This window comes from Talpa occidentalis, unplaced genomic scaffold, assembly GCF_014898055.3.
Source record: "Talpa occidentalis isolate TD23 unplaced genomic scaffold, MPIMG_talOcc4v2.1, whole genome shotgun sequence".
Taxonomy (NCBI): domain Eukaryota; kingdom Metazoa; phylum Chordata; class Mammalia; order Eulipotyphla; family Talpidae; genus Talpa; species Talpa occidentalis.
In genome coordinates this window covers 111,938,838-111,951,069 of record NW_026555331.1, presented here as the reverse complement: position 1 = coordinate 111,951,069, position 12,232 = coordinate 111,938,838, and the positions used below count along the sequence as shown (strand labels likewise).

At 34.2% G+C, this 12,232-nt stretch overlaps 1 long non-coding RNA gene and 1 other non-coding gene across 2 annotated transcripts in view; one reads left to right on the top strand and one right to left on the bottom strand.

The window, feature by feature from the left end:
* Positions 1-12,232, top strand: part of LOC129145333 (uncharacterized) — a 97,099-nt gene that overhangs the window by 54,635 nt on the left and 30,232 nt on the right. The window contains exon 2 of the long non-coding RNA XR_008550797.1: positions 6,987-7,082. This is a non-coding gene — a long non-coding RNA (uncharacterized LOC129145333). The remainder of the gene's footprint in view (positions 1-6,986; positions 7,083-12,232) is intronic.
* LOC119251753 (U6 spliceosomal RNA) lies at positions 11,475-11,581 on the bottom strand. Its single transcript, XR_005126599.1, has one exon. It is a non-coding gene; the product is annotated as a U6 spliceosomal RNA (small nuclear RNA).

Here is a 12,232-nt window from a genome sequence, read left to right as displayed (position 1 = left end):
CTTTTTACATTCATAAATAAGTTAGACCTTTGTCCAGCTGTCAAAGAATTTACTTTAATAAATAATAATTCATTAGAATTTTCTCAGTATTTTCAGTCTGTTTTCTGAGGTGTATGTGTACATTTTCACATTTATTTTTGATATATGCATGTTCTTAATTTTAGGAAATATTATTCTTAATTCTGGATTTTATTTTTGGTATTTTACTAGTTTATTATTTTGGTTTTCTTCTTTTCATGTACATAAATTGTTCTTTCTTTTCCTATCTTCCATAAGACTGGACATATTAAAGATTTCCAGAAGGCTAAAATCTGAATTGTACGTATGAAAAGCTCAAATGTGAGTGAAAAGTAGTATTTTAGGGAAAATATTCAACGAATAGAAGTCACTGACAGCTAGGTGAGTTGAACGCATGTTTTCTAGGATTCAAACAGGAAACAGCCTCCCTGTTTCCTAATAATCCTATATTTCTAATTTTATTAAATGCCCAAAGTAAGATATTACATGAAATTTGCTATTGCATTTGAGCTTATGTGGTTTTCAAAATACAGCTTACCAAACAGTTCCAGAGAAAATTTATAATTCATTGATAGGCAAAGGTTATTTTTCCAAAGAACAAAGTTTCCTTTATGAGAGTAATCTTAATTAGGCTTTTCTACTTAACCCCTGCCTGACAGGACCTGAGCCAAATTTTGGGTCAATGTTGTAGTGATAAGAATAGCTATGCAAAGTTTCTTACCGCATGAATGCATTATTTAAATTAGTAACAACTTCAATTTAAAATTTATTTTAAACTTTGATGTCAAAGAACAAGCATGCAGAGAAGATGTATACAAAAAAATAGTTTTAATATACATGTTTTTCTGAGAAAGTCTGGACATCTCATTAGATCCTGGTTCTAAAAAACAATATGTGTGATACACTTGACATATTAATGATTTCATTTTATTTAAAAAATGGAAGTTCCTGTTCTAGTTTATTTATTTATTTATTTATTTATTTTGGTGGGGCCCTCACCAGTGGCCGGGAACAAACTGGCGCTGCAGAGGCTGTGGGCAGCCTTGCAGCCCAGCGCTCAACTGCTGCGCCACTAGGGGAGGCCCTAGTTTAATTTTAAACCATAGGTGAGTTATGTCAAAGTTAATGGTTTACATTTATAATTATGCAAAAACAATATAATTAATAACCAGCCAATAAATTTAGTCATGCTGTTTACAAGTCTAGATCATATAATTCAGTGGTGGCGGGGGGCTATGTTCTTTTACTACAAATATTTTTAGGAGTCTGATGAAAAGTTATAAACTAGGTTCATTAATTTTGGAAAGAATGCTGGAATCATATGAGATTATTCTAAATAGTGCTCTCCTTAAAATAGGTTGAGACACAAACCACTTTAATTAAGTCACTATTTATTTGTACAAAAGCTTCATTTCATTTTCTTAATTCTCTACCTTCTATTACTGAATTGTGTTTTCTTGGGTAAAGGTAAATGTCTTATCATATTTTGGTGAACAGTTATCAAATGTTCAGACATTTATCAGACACCCCTGGAGAAATGTTTCTATCCACTTAACTAAGAACTAAGACCTGTAAATAATTCCCTTGCTAATACGTAAAAACAAAAATATATTGTTAGATAGCATTTTATAGATTGACAACCATACTAAAATTATATTAATATCTATCTATCTTTCATCCATCCATCCATCCATCCCAGGAGAATGAAGTGGTAGAGCAATGCAGTCATACTTGTTACATCAAAACTTACCAAACTAGGAAGGGAAAAATTAAGCTTATGTTTGGGAACCTAAATTATCTCAATGAAATGTGTAATTAAGTGGAATCACTTATCAGGAATGCATTCATTTTGTATTCTGCTGATGATTTATTTATTTTTAACTGTGACAATTGTTTACACCATTTTCTAGCATGCAGTAAGCTGATAATTATGCAAATAATAGATTGTAATTTAAATGAAGAGGTTTATTCACTTGAGAAATCAAATTAACTTCTGGTTTTTTCCAATGAAACATGGTTGTAGTTTGCATTCTCCTTGCAGTACTCTAAGAAGAAGTAAGCTTCCAATAATTTCTTTCTGTTTTTCTATTCTCAGTGCAATTAGTTTAGAACTTTATTTATATTTGACTTGACATTTCATAGTATTTAGAAAGTGGCTGATGATTAAAATTTTAATTAAATAATAATAAAATACATAATTTCCCATGACATGAATAAAAACATCTAGGTGAAATTTCCCAAATCATTTGTACTTTAAGCGATTTGTTACAGATTTTTGATCTGTTAAATTATTCAGTCACTAGAATTAATAGTTAACTTTCAATGCTAATGGACCTGAGGTGGGACAATAAATATTTGAGGTTCGATTAGTTTATATGAATATTTTTATAAATTGTGGAGTCAGCTTAAATGCCTAAAGTGGATTGATACTGACACTTTTCTTTCTCCCTGCTGACTCAATTCACAGAGTCAGTGGCAATTAAGTAGTAAAATAGTTAGGTTATAAGTTGTTATTAAGGTAGGCAAAATCTCATTCATTTCTAGTGGTCAAACATCTGATTTTAATTATGTAGGAGGTAGATAAGCATTGATATTATAGTTAGGTCAAAACTGTTATGCCCTTTCCAACCTCACTAGCCCCTGTAGCTTACCAGTTTACACATACATATAATCTGAAATAAAGATATGTTCTGCTAATAATCTTCTAGAGTAATTAACGATAACTTCAAAAGTCACCCTACATTAAAAAAACAAAACTACAAAAAAATTAGAATAGCTTTCTGTTTATGTCCTCTCAAACCTGCCTTCCAGTTCTAACCCCTAGATCACACAAAGACTGTATCACTCAGTTTTTTAGCCCTAAATCTCATAATCCTATTTCTGTATCACTTCATAGTTTCCCTAATTATGCTCTAATTCCTGCCAGAAACAAAAGACAGAAGACAGCCTCAAAGAATGCTCTATATAGGTTTTATTTCACTTCCCTTCCACCCACCTTCCATCAAACGAATTCCTTAGAAGTCACAATGGGATTACCAATGCAAGTTTACAGTAGAAACATTGTACTAATTTAACAAAAGTCAGAATCATGAAGATAGAGGATTGAACATCTTTGGCAAGTTCTTGTTTCTTCTACATTTTATGCTGTGGTCTGAAAACACGAAACCATTTTTAAGGAATGTGTTATCATTACATGTGAAAGCCTATTGAAAGAAAATACTTTTATTTATTTAGATTTTATTCCTGAACATTTGAGAGTTCTTTATTTTTAATATTTCAGCATGTATATACTAAGAAGTACATATTCTTGCATCACTATCCAATTATCAAATTCAGCAAATTACTGCTGATGCAATAATTGTATCTAACTACAGTCAATGATCAAATTTAATTGAATCTTTCTGTCAAACACTTATATACTATTCTTTAACTCATATAACCCATGCTTACTATCACATCATTTTGCCAAAATTTCCTTATCTTTGCCAAAACTCATTCTCTTGATGTCCTCAATAGGGCTCAGTGGGTGCTGAAGTCCTCAAGTTCTTGTGTGGGTAAGCTGTTTTTCTGTAACTCTGACACTTGAAGAAGAGCTTGACTGAATATAAACATGCTTGATTCACACTTTGAAAGAAAATACTTTTAAAAAAACTAAGCTCGTTTTAGAGTAGCCTCACCCAGGTTACTATGAATGTTATTTTCAACATTGTTTTTCCACAACTGCCATCAACTGCAATTTAAACTTATATATTGTAGGGGCAGGACTGGCCATGGAGCAGGTTTTCTGATCCAGCAGACCGGGTAAAGGAGGAAAGAGTCCTCAGTGTTTTTTTGCAGGTCTTTTATTGGGGTTCACCAGGCATATGGCAGGCAGGGGTGCTGGGGGCCTGCCAGCCTCCCAGCCCCCAGCAAGTCTTCACTCTATCTGGGCTCTCCGGCGTTCTCTGCTTCTCTCTCAGTTTCTGCTACTTCTTTCTCGGCTTCTCTTTTGGCTTCTATTTCGGCTTCCTCTGGCGTCCTGGTGACGCTGCCCTTAAAAGCCCAGTCTCAGCCCAGGTGAATCCCATCTTCCTATGCCCACACCCTTATTCCAGGTGCCCGCCATCAGGCATGCATTCAGGACCGCAAGGATCCACCATCTATCCTGATGGCGGGAGGGCAGAAAAGCCTGACATTTTCCTTACCCTACATATACTTACTAATTCTTTGAATGACTTTTTGTCTCTATTTTCTACTTCTCCATATTTTTGTAGTCCCACTACAACTACCCAAAAATAAGCCTACCTTTGTAGGCTTTCGAGAGGATTTGTTATAATGATCACCACCTTAAACTGAAGATATAAATTAAGAAATGTATTTCATGCCCCATTGCCTCTAAGTAACCATGAACACAACTGACCATCACTTAGAGAAAATTAGAGGTCACCTGCAGATACAGGCGACATTTCAAAGATTGTTTAAGCTCTGAGTTGCCATGGGCAAGCTTTTAAAATAAATCTGTTCCACCTTCTTGTAAGGGCAGGAACAGACACAGTGCAGGTTTTCTAATATCCAGCAGACCTGATAAAGGAGGAGTCAGAGTCCTCAGTGGTTTTTGCAGGTCTTTTATTGGATTTACCCAGTTCACAGCAGGCAGGGGTGCTGGGGGGCCAGGAGGCTGGCAGTCCTCCCAGCCCCCAGCAAATCCTCACTCTATTTGGGCTCTCCGGTGATCTCTGCTTCTGCTTCTTTGCTTCTCTCTTGGCTTCTCTTTCGGCTTCCGTTGGCATCCTCAGGACGCCGCCCTTAAAAGCACAGTCTCAGCCCAGGTGAATCCCATCTACCTATGCCCACACCCTATTCCAGGTGCCCGCCATCAGGCATGCATTCAGGACTGCAAGGATCCATCATCTATCCTGACGGTGGGAGGGCAGAAAAGCCTGACATTTTTCCTTACCCTACACTTCTGTATAGGGCTGTTTATATAGCTGTATGTAATAGATACAATGGGAAATAGCTAAACTTCTTCTACAATAACTAAAACAAAACAGAAGGAAAAAAACACTTGGCAATAAAATGCACATTTATTCTGACTTTGGTGATTGTTTTGGAGGACTTGTATAGCCACAGTACACTTAAAATGGTTAATTTTGCTGCATGTAAATTATAACTTAAAAAAAGCACAATGCTTGGCACATAGTAACAGTTTCATAAAATGCTGTTTTTGGTTAACTGTCATGAGTCAACTCTCTCAACAACACTGCTATTCCTATGCAAAAAATACAATGAACTTGATTAAATGACAATAAACATGATTTTACTTTGACATTTGACAGCTTTAGTTAAGTAGTTGCTTAATTTCAGTTCTATATTTGAATTAATTTTAGGTACACTTAGACCAAAATAAGGAGCTAAGTTAAGTATTTTCAATATAGATTCATATATAGAATGAATTTAATCTTTTAAAATAAGATATTTAAAGGAAGATTCAGTCAGGTATATTTAAGAAGACTTTCATTTCAAGAATTAGTTAGAAAACTATTTAACAATTCAGAATTTATAATTTGTATGTCTTGTTTCTTTTCAAATTTTGAAGTAATACATTTGTTTTTTAATAAAAAAAAAAACACTGCAATTAAAAATTGGGCAAACGTGGCCAGATATAGCTGTAGATGTGGTAGGGCAGCAGTCTCTGGGCCACAGAAGTGGCAACAGCAGAGCCTGGTCCACACTGGCTCTAGGAGCCATGGGATGGACCTGAATTCACCAAGTTAGTAATAGAGGAGTTCCTGGCTCTACTTCCAAGAGTAACATCTAACACTGGAGGGACACTATACCAAGAGAGACCCTCAGCTAAGAGGGAGAAGAGTATCCTTTGGACACCAGAGAATAGTACAGAGTTCAAAATAGATGACTGAGATTATTCATGCTTCATCAAACAGGAGAAGTGTAGAAAGAGAAGCCTGGGGAGGACACAGCTGTCAGTGCTGTTGGTTCATTCAAGAGCCCCAGAAAGGGGAGACTGAAAGTTTTATGGAGACACATACCCTTGATCAAGGAAAAAAACATGTGGAAGAACTGGAGTGCTCCACACATCCTGGATCCTTAGTAAAGATAAGAGCATATGCTCTTGTCTGCTTTCTGCTTTTTCCACCCACAGAAATGGGTGCTTACTTTCTGAGGCACACAGAATGAACAGACTGCCAAGTCTCTAATCCCAAACCAGAGAGGAGAGATATTGGCAGTGCATAAATAAGAATCAGCCACCTCACCCACAGCACACTGCCAGCACCAGTAGCTGAACCCTTCCCCCACTTTGTGACCATGCCTCTGCAAGCCCAGTCTGATTACCTACAGAAGTCAGCAAATGCCAGGATAATTACATCAGATCAAACAAAACCACAGTGCCATCTGAGGAAAAGTAAAATCAGTTCAACATCAAAAGTTACTACTACAGACAATTTAAAAGATAGGGAGACTTCAAGTAGCAAAATGGGAAGACAAAAAAAAAAATACAATAATGGTAACTAGTGACATCATAAGTTGAAAACACTCTCCAGAATCCAACCACAAAATCATGGAAAATTATATCTCCTGAGTAAAGAGTTAAGATTGGTTATAATAAGGAAACCCAAAAAGATAGAAGAAAATTCAGAAAGGAAGTCAAAGTAATGCAAGAGAATTCAGAAAAGCTATATACATATGCACATGTATATGCACGTGTATACACAGTTATATGTGTGTATGCGTGTGTGTATGTGTGGATATACATTAAATTATGTATATCCATATGAGCTTACTAACTTCCCTAGACTGTTGATGGAAAATAACATACACACATCTATTGTGGAAACAGGTATTTTACAGTAAATCCAGACAATTATAGGAGATATATGGCAGAAATTTGGTTTTGGTACTCTTCAAGTACTAAGTGACAACAAAAGGGAAAACACACTTATCTATTTTACTGAATATGCTCCTTTTAAAAGCATCAGTGGTGGGATCTCCATTAACCGAGGATACAGGACAAGATGAGTAAGGAGAAGACAAGGCAGAAAGACAGCAAAAGAATCTGGCAACTAAAGGTATGTTCACAAATCATGGATACCACATTAAATGCTTAGAGAAAGAGACTTTATGGGTATTATATTTGTGGGTGGAGTGCAAATATAAAAAAACTGCCTATATCATATGTTTGATGTATTTATTTCACAATGGTCAAAGCAGTTAATTTAGGATTCAAATACCTAATATTGCTCTGTAAGTGGTAACAAATAGAAAATTTCTGTTGCACAACCCACACTCATATTTCTTCAAAGGATATTCTGAAAATATGGTTACAAACCTGGAAATAATTCTATCATTTATAAGGTTCAGAGATACATTGTTAGAATTATAGACTTTAAACAATAAGTGCAATAAAGTAAGCATTTACAAATATGTAGGGATGAGATGCTTTCCCAAAGATAACAGAATCACTCTGAGTAATAGACATTTGGTTGTCTTTGTGTTTGATACAGTGATGGAGCATGTCATGGTCACTGCAGTTTGAAAACTGACCTTCCCATCATTCTCATTTTGTGGGTTTAGGTCAGACACCCATATTCTGACTTGGTTGATGTGGAGGCTGGTGTTTTACTATATTTTTAGAATATTTAGTCTATTTAGAAAGTTTACATAATTTTGGTTACAGTGACTAAAGTGACAAGGACTAAAAATAAGGTTGACTTTTACAAAAACAAACTCTTAGTGTTAGAAGATGGCAGTGTATTATCAGTGTTTAGTCAAAATCCTTCAGATTATGAGTCTGGTACTTAAGATTGCAACTTGGGGTGCTCAGGAATGTGAGAAAATACTTTGTTGTTTGTAGAAACAGAATGTTTCTGAAAGACGAAATAAAAAATGCCTGCTTTATCATGCTGCTTAGTCTAAGGTAGAGAAGGCAGATGAGTTTCATTTATTTTGCCAACTCCGAAGAATTGATAGTGGCTGCTTAGAGCACTCTGTATAAAATAAGAGACCAGAAACAACAAGTGTTGGTGAGAGTGTGGAGAAGAAAGGAACACTCATGTACTGTTGAAAGGAATGTCCAACCCCTATAGAAAATAGTAAGAAGGTTTCTCAAAACATTAAAAATAGAGCTGCCATACAATTCAGCAATTCCTCTCCTAGATATCTAACTGAAGGATGTAAAATCACTAACACACATTTCTATGTTCATTGCAACACTATTTACAAAAGTCAAATTGTGGCAACAACCTAAGTGTCCAGCAAGATGAGAGGATTAAAAAAGTGTGATAGAATACTACTCATATAAGAAATATGAGATGTTGCTATTTGTGTGTAACAGCATGGGTGGCCTTGGAGGAGATTTTGCTATGCAAAACAGTCAGAAGGAGAGAAAGACAAATACTGTATGATTTCACTTGTATGTAAAATATAAAGAAACAAAACAAAGGAACAGACAAAAACAAACCCTTGAAATGTGACTATACAACTAAGGTTACCAAAAGAGGATTGTGGAATGTATGGGAGCTATGTGAGGATGGGGCCTAGTGGACTATGTTGGAGGATTATTGGGATTCTTGTGGTGTGTGTGTTGTACTAACATACATTTGTAGACGTGAGCCTATAGTCCCAACACATATACTGTATTGTAAAACAATGATTATTTAGTAAACATAATTTAAAAAATTAATTGCGATAGAAATTTTCTATCCTCTAGAAGAAATGCTAATGTTAGTATAACTGTCAAGCATTGAGTATGAGAAGAGAGGAAGGAAATGTGAACATATATAATATTTCTAGACTAGTGGAAGTGAAAGGGATATGATCAAATACTCCACTTCTAGTTTATAACGTACTTCAAATCTACTAAATAAGAAATTCACTGTGCACTGATTTTTTATAAAATAGAATGACAAAATTTATTACACATAAACATAAATATATAAAATTTACTTTCATAAAAAATTTTACTTTCATAGCTTCTGCATGTGTGTGTGCTTCTTAAGCATAGTGAAAAAATTCAGGTTTTTGTTTAAGAATTGTGGTAGAAAAATCTAGTCAAAATGAAACCATATTTGCCTAAATAGTTAAATAATGTTATGAATTCTTTTAAAATGTGAATTTAGTGAGGATTAAAATCACTGGAAGAGTATAAAGAAGTATACACAGATGAGCAAAATGCATGTATGGTGATCTGAGAGCTAGCTTGCCTGGCTGAACTTGCATAACATATTAGGGTGATATAGATTTTTCTACATTTCTCATTTTATTATAAATGTTTTAAAAGATGTATATTCATATTGTAAAAGATAGCTGCTCAGATTTTTGCTTCAAAAATGAAAGTTTTAATGTTTCACATTGTTCTATAGGGTTTCTTTATATATTTCACAAATACTAATTCTTTGTAACTACATAAATTCAAATATATTTTTCTAATTTTCTAATTACATTTTCACTTTGTTTTTAGTGACTTTTGATGATGAGTTCTTAATTATAATCAAACTTATCAATTTTCCCTATGGTTTATGTTTTTTGTGTCATTTTTAGGAAATCTTTCCCTAACCTGATATAAGTGTTCTCTTATGTTACCATGTAAAAGTTCTGCATTTTTATCTTTCATATTTAAATCTTTAGTCCAATTGGATTTTATTTTTGTATAAACTAAAAGATAATGAATTCTCGTAACACAATTACTAAACAGTCTAACTTTCCTTCAAGGGTCTCTAAGAACCACTCTTGTGATTCAAGTTTTCATGTTTGTTTGAGTTTGTGTTCTCTATTCTTCTCCATCATTGATTTTTTCTGCTTCTGTAGCAAAATTTTGCCTCTTATTTCCTACATCTTAATAATAAATATTGACATCTGATAGTCCAACCATCCTAATACCACCACCAATTTCCCAATTTTGTTTTTCTTTAGAAAGCTGTACTAATTCTCTCTAGCAAAGATATCTCATCCAGCACAGAAACTGATGGGGGGTACCCCTTGGTTAGGTTTATAGTGCACTGCTATCATCTACCATGATATCTAGTTTTTGTAGGGTCATACAGGTTAATTAAGTGACATGTGATGGAAGTCACCACTCTGGCACATTTTAAAACTTTATGGGTGGTATTCATCTTTGGCATCTACCCTTCACTCTAAGGTGCAGTATTATTTATAATTTACTATTTTGGCCAATGGAAAGAGAGAAGTTTCAGAGACTTCAACCCAGTTTACCCTGCTGTGATAACTTATTCTACAGATCAAGAAAGAAAAGTGAGGGTTATACTAACTACCAAATATATTGTTTGTATGTAAAATTCAGGACTAAGAGAAATGACTATGGATTAGATCCACGAACTCAGTGGACACTCCATGAGCTGAAACTCAGTAGAGATTCTTATTATTACTTCTACATGCCCGCATCCTAAATGGAATACCATTGGCCACTTCATGTCAAGCCAGTCCATGTGCCCATCAGTCCTTAACATGTTTGAATTTTTCCTTTTCCCAATGATAAATGACTATTACATCCTTTGAGGAAGGACTAGGAAAATCACCACAGGTGATATTATAGGATTCGGTCTGGCTGTGAGCCAAGTAGGTCTGAATCAGAAAAGTACCCTTTCTCAGGCTTCTTGGATTTCCTCTCAACTTATTTAGGTCATTCCTGAAGATTTTTATCTAGATTTCATAATTTGCTTCATTCAAGGTTTACATGGCTTTTCATAGAATCATTCCTAAGTATTTTTAAATTATTAGTTTCTCACAAAAAATTCCTTTAAAAACATGCTATAACTGCTTTTTCTTAAATAGAAATACAACTTCCTTTTATATCAAAAATTGTCAAACTTTATTAAAAATCTTAACTTTTTTATAATTTCTTTTAAATTTTCTATATTAAGATGAAAGTGATATCAATTGCACAAAAAAAGATACTTTTGCCTCCTTATTGCTCCTATTTCTATTTTTCCAGCTATATTACATTGGCTAGATCCCACAGTGTATGGTTGAAGAAAAGTGATGGTAGCAGGTATCTTTATCTATTTCTAATCTTAAAGAAACTCCCTTCAATCTTACATTTTTATGTTTGATGTTTGTTGTACATTTTTTGTTTGTGTGTTCTTAACCAGATTAATAATCATCTCCTTTTAATAATATAAACTATAGTAGGTGATTTTCAATTATTAAACCAACATTTCATTCCTTGCATAAACAGTTTTTCTCTTGAGGTAGCATTGGTTTACAGCATTGTGTGTGATTCAGAGGTATAGCATCGCACCCTTCAGGTGTGGGTAACCACGTCACACTCACTAAGGAACACATAGTCCTCCACCATAGCCCATTGTGCCTCCTCTGCACTTTGCTCTCTCCCACTTTCTCCCCCTCTGATAGCCTTAATTCTACAGTTGGATTTCTAGGGGATTGTTATTAGTTTGGTTTCATGCGTCCCTTTGTTTTGTTTCTCTATACTCCACATACAAGTGAAAAATATGCAACACTTCATAAATTTGCATGCAGTCCTTGGGCAAGGGCCATGCTAATGTCTGCATCATTTCAATTTTAGTGTATGTGCTGCTGAAGTGGGATAAACTTACTTAGTCATGATGTATTAATTTCTTATATGTTACTATATACAGATAATATTTTATTGAAGTGCTAATATTTTTCATTTGTGTTCAAAAGTGTGTTTGTAATATATATTTTATTTATTCTAAGTTTGAACATCAAAGAGCTGAACTAATAAAATAAGATGTATTCTCTATTTCTCTATTCTCCTGGAAGAGTTTTGCACAAAAATGAAATTATTATTCCTTAAATATGTGTTATAACTATTCTGTAAAGTTCTCTGGGTCTAATATTTCCACCATGGGAAAATTTTATTGACTTTGAATTATCTTTACGCAAAGAAAATATCTTGGTATTACTTATACATTAATTCACTGGCAGGTGAATCACAATACCTTTACTTTTCCAATTTAAAACAGCATTATTATCTTTGAGAAAACATATACTTAATTTTCAACAACAGTGACTGGAAAATAAGAATATTTCTGTTTTTATGGCAGTGTTCCTGGTAGCTCATTAGAAACAATTCAAATTAGATGTAAGTAACAAAAATAAATTTCAGTGTTGTCTACATATTTTGTAGATCTAGACTTAGAAAGTAGTGATATTAAGGTAGTAACACATTTATTGAATGACAAAACTAGTTTAGCATTAATACTGATTGTCTGTCTGACCA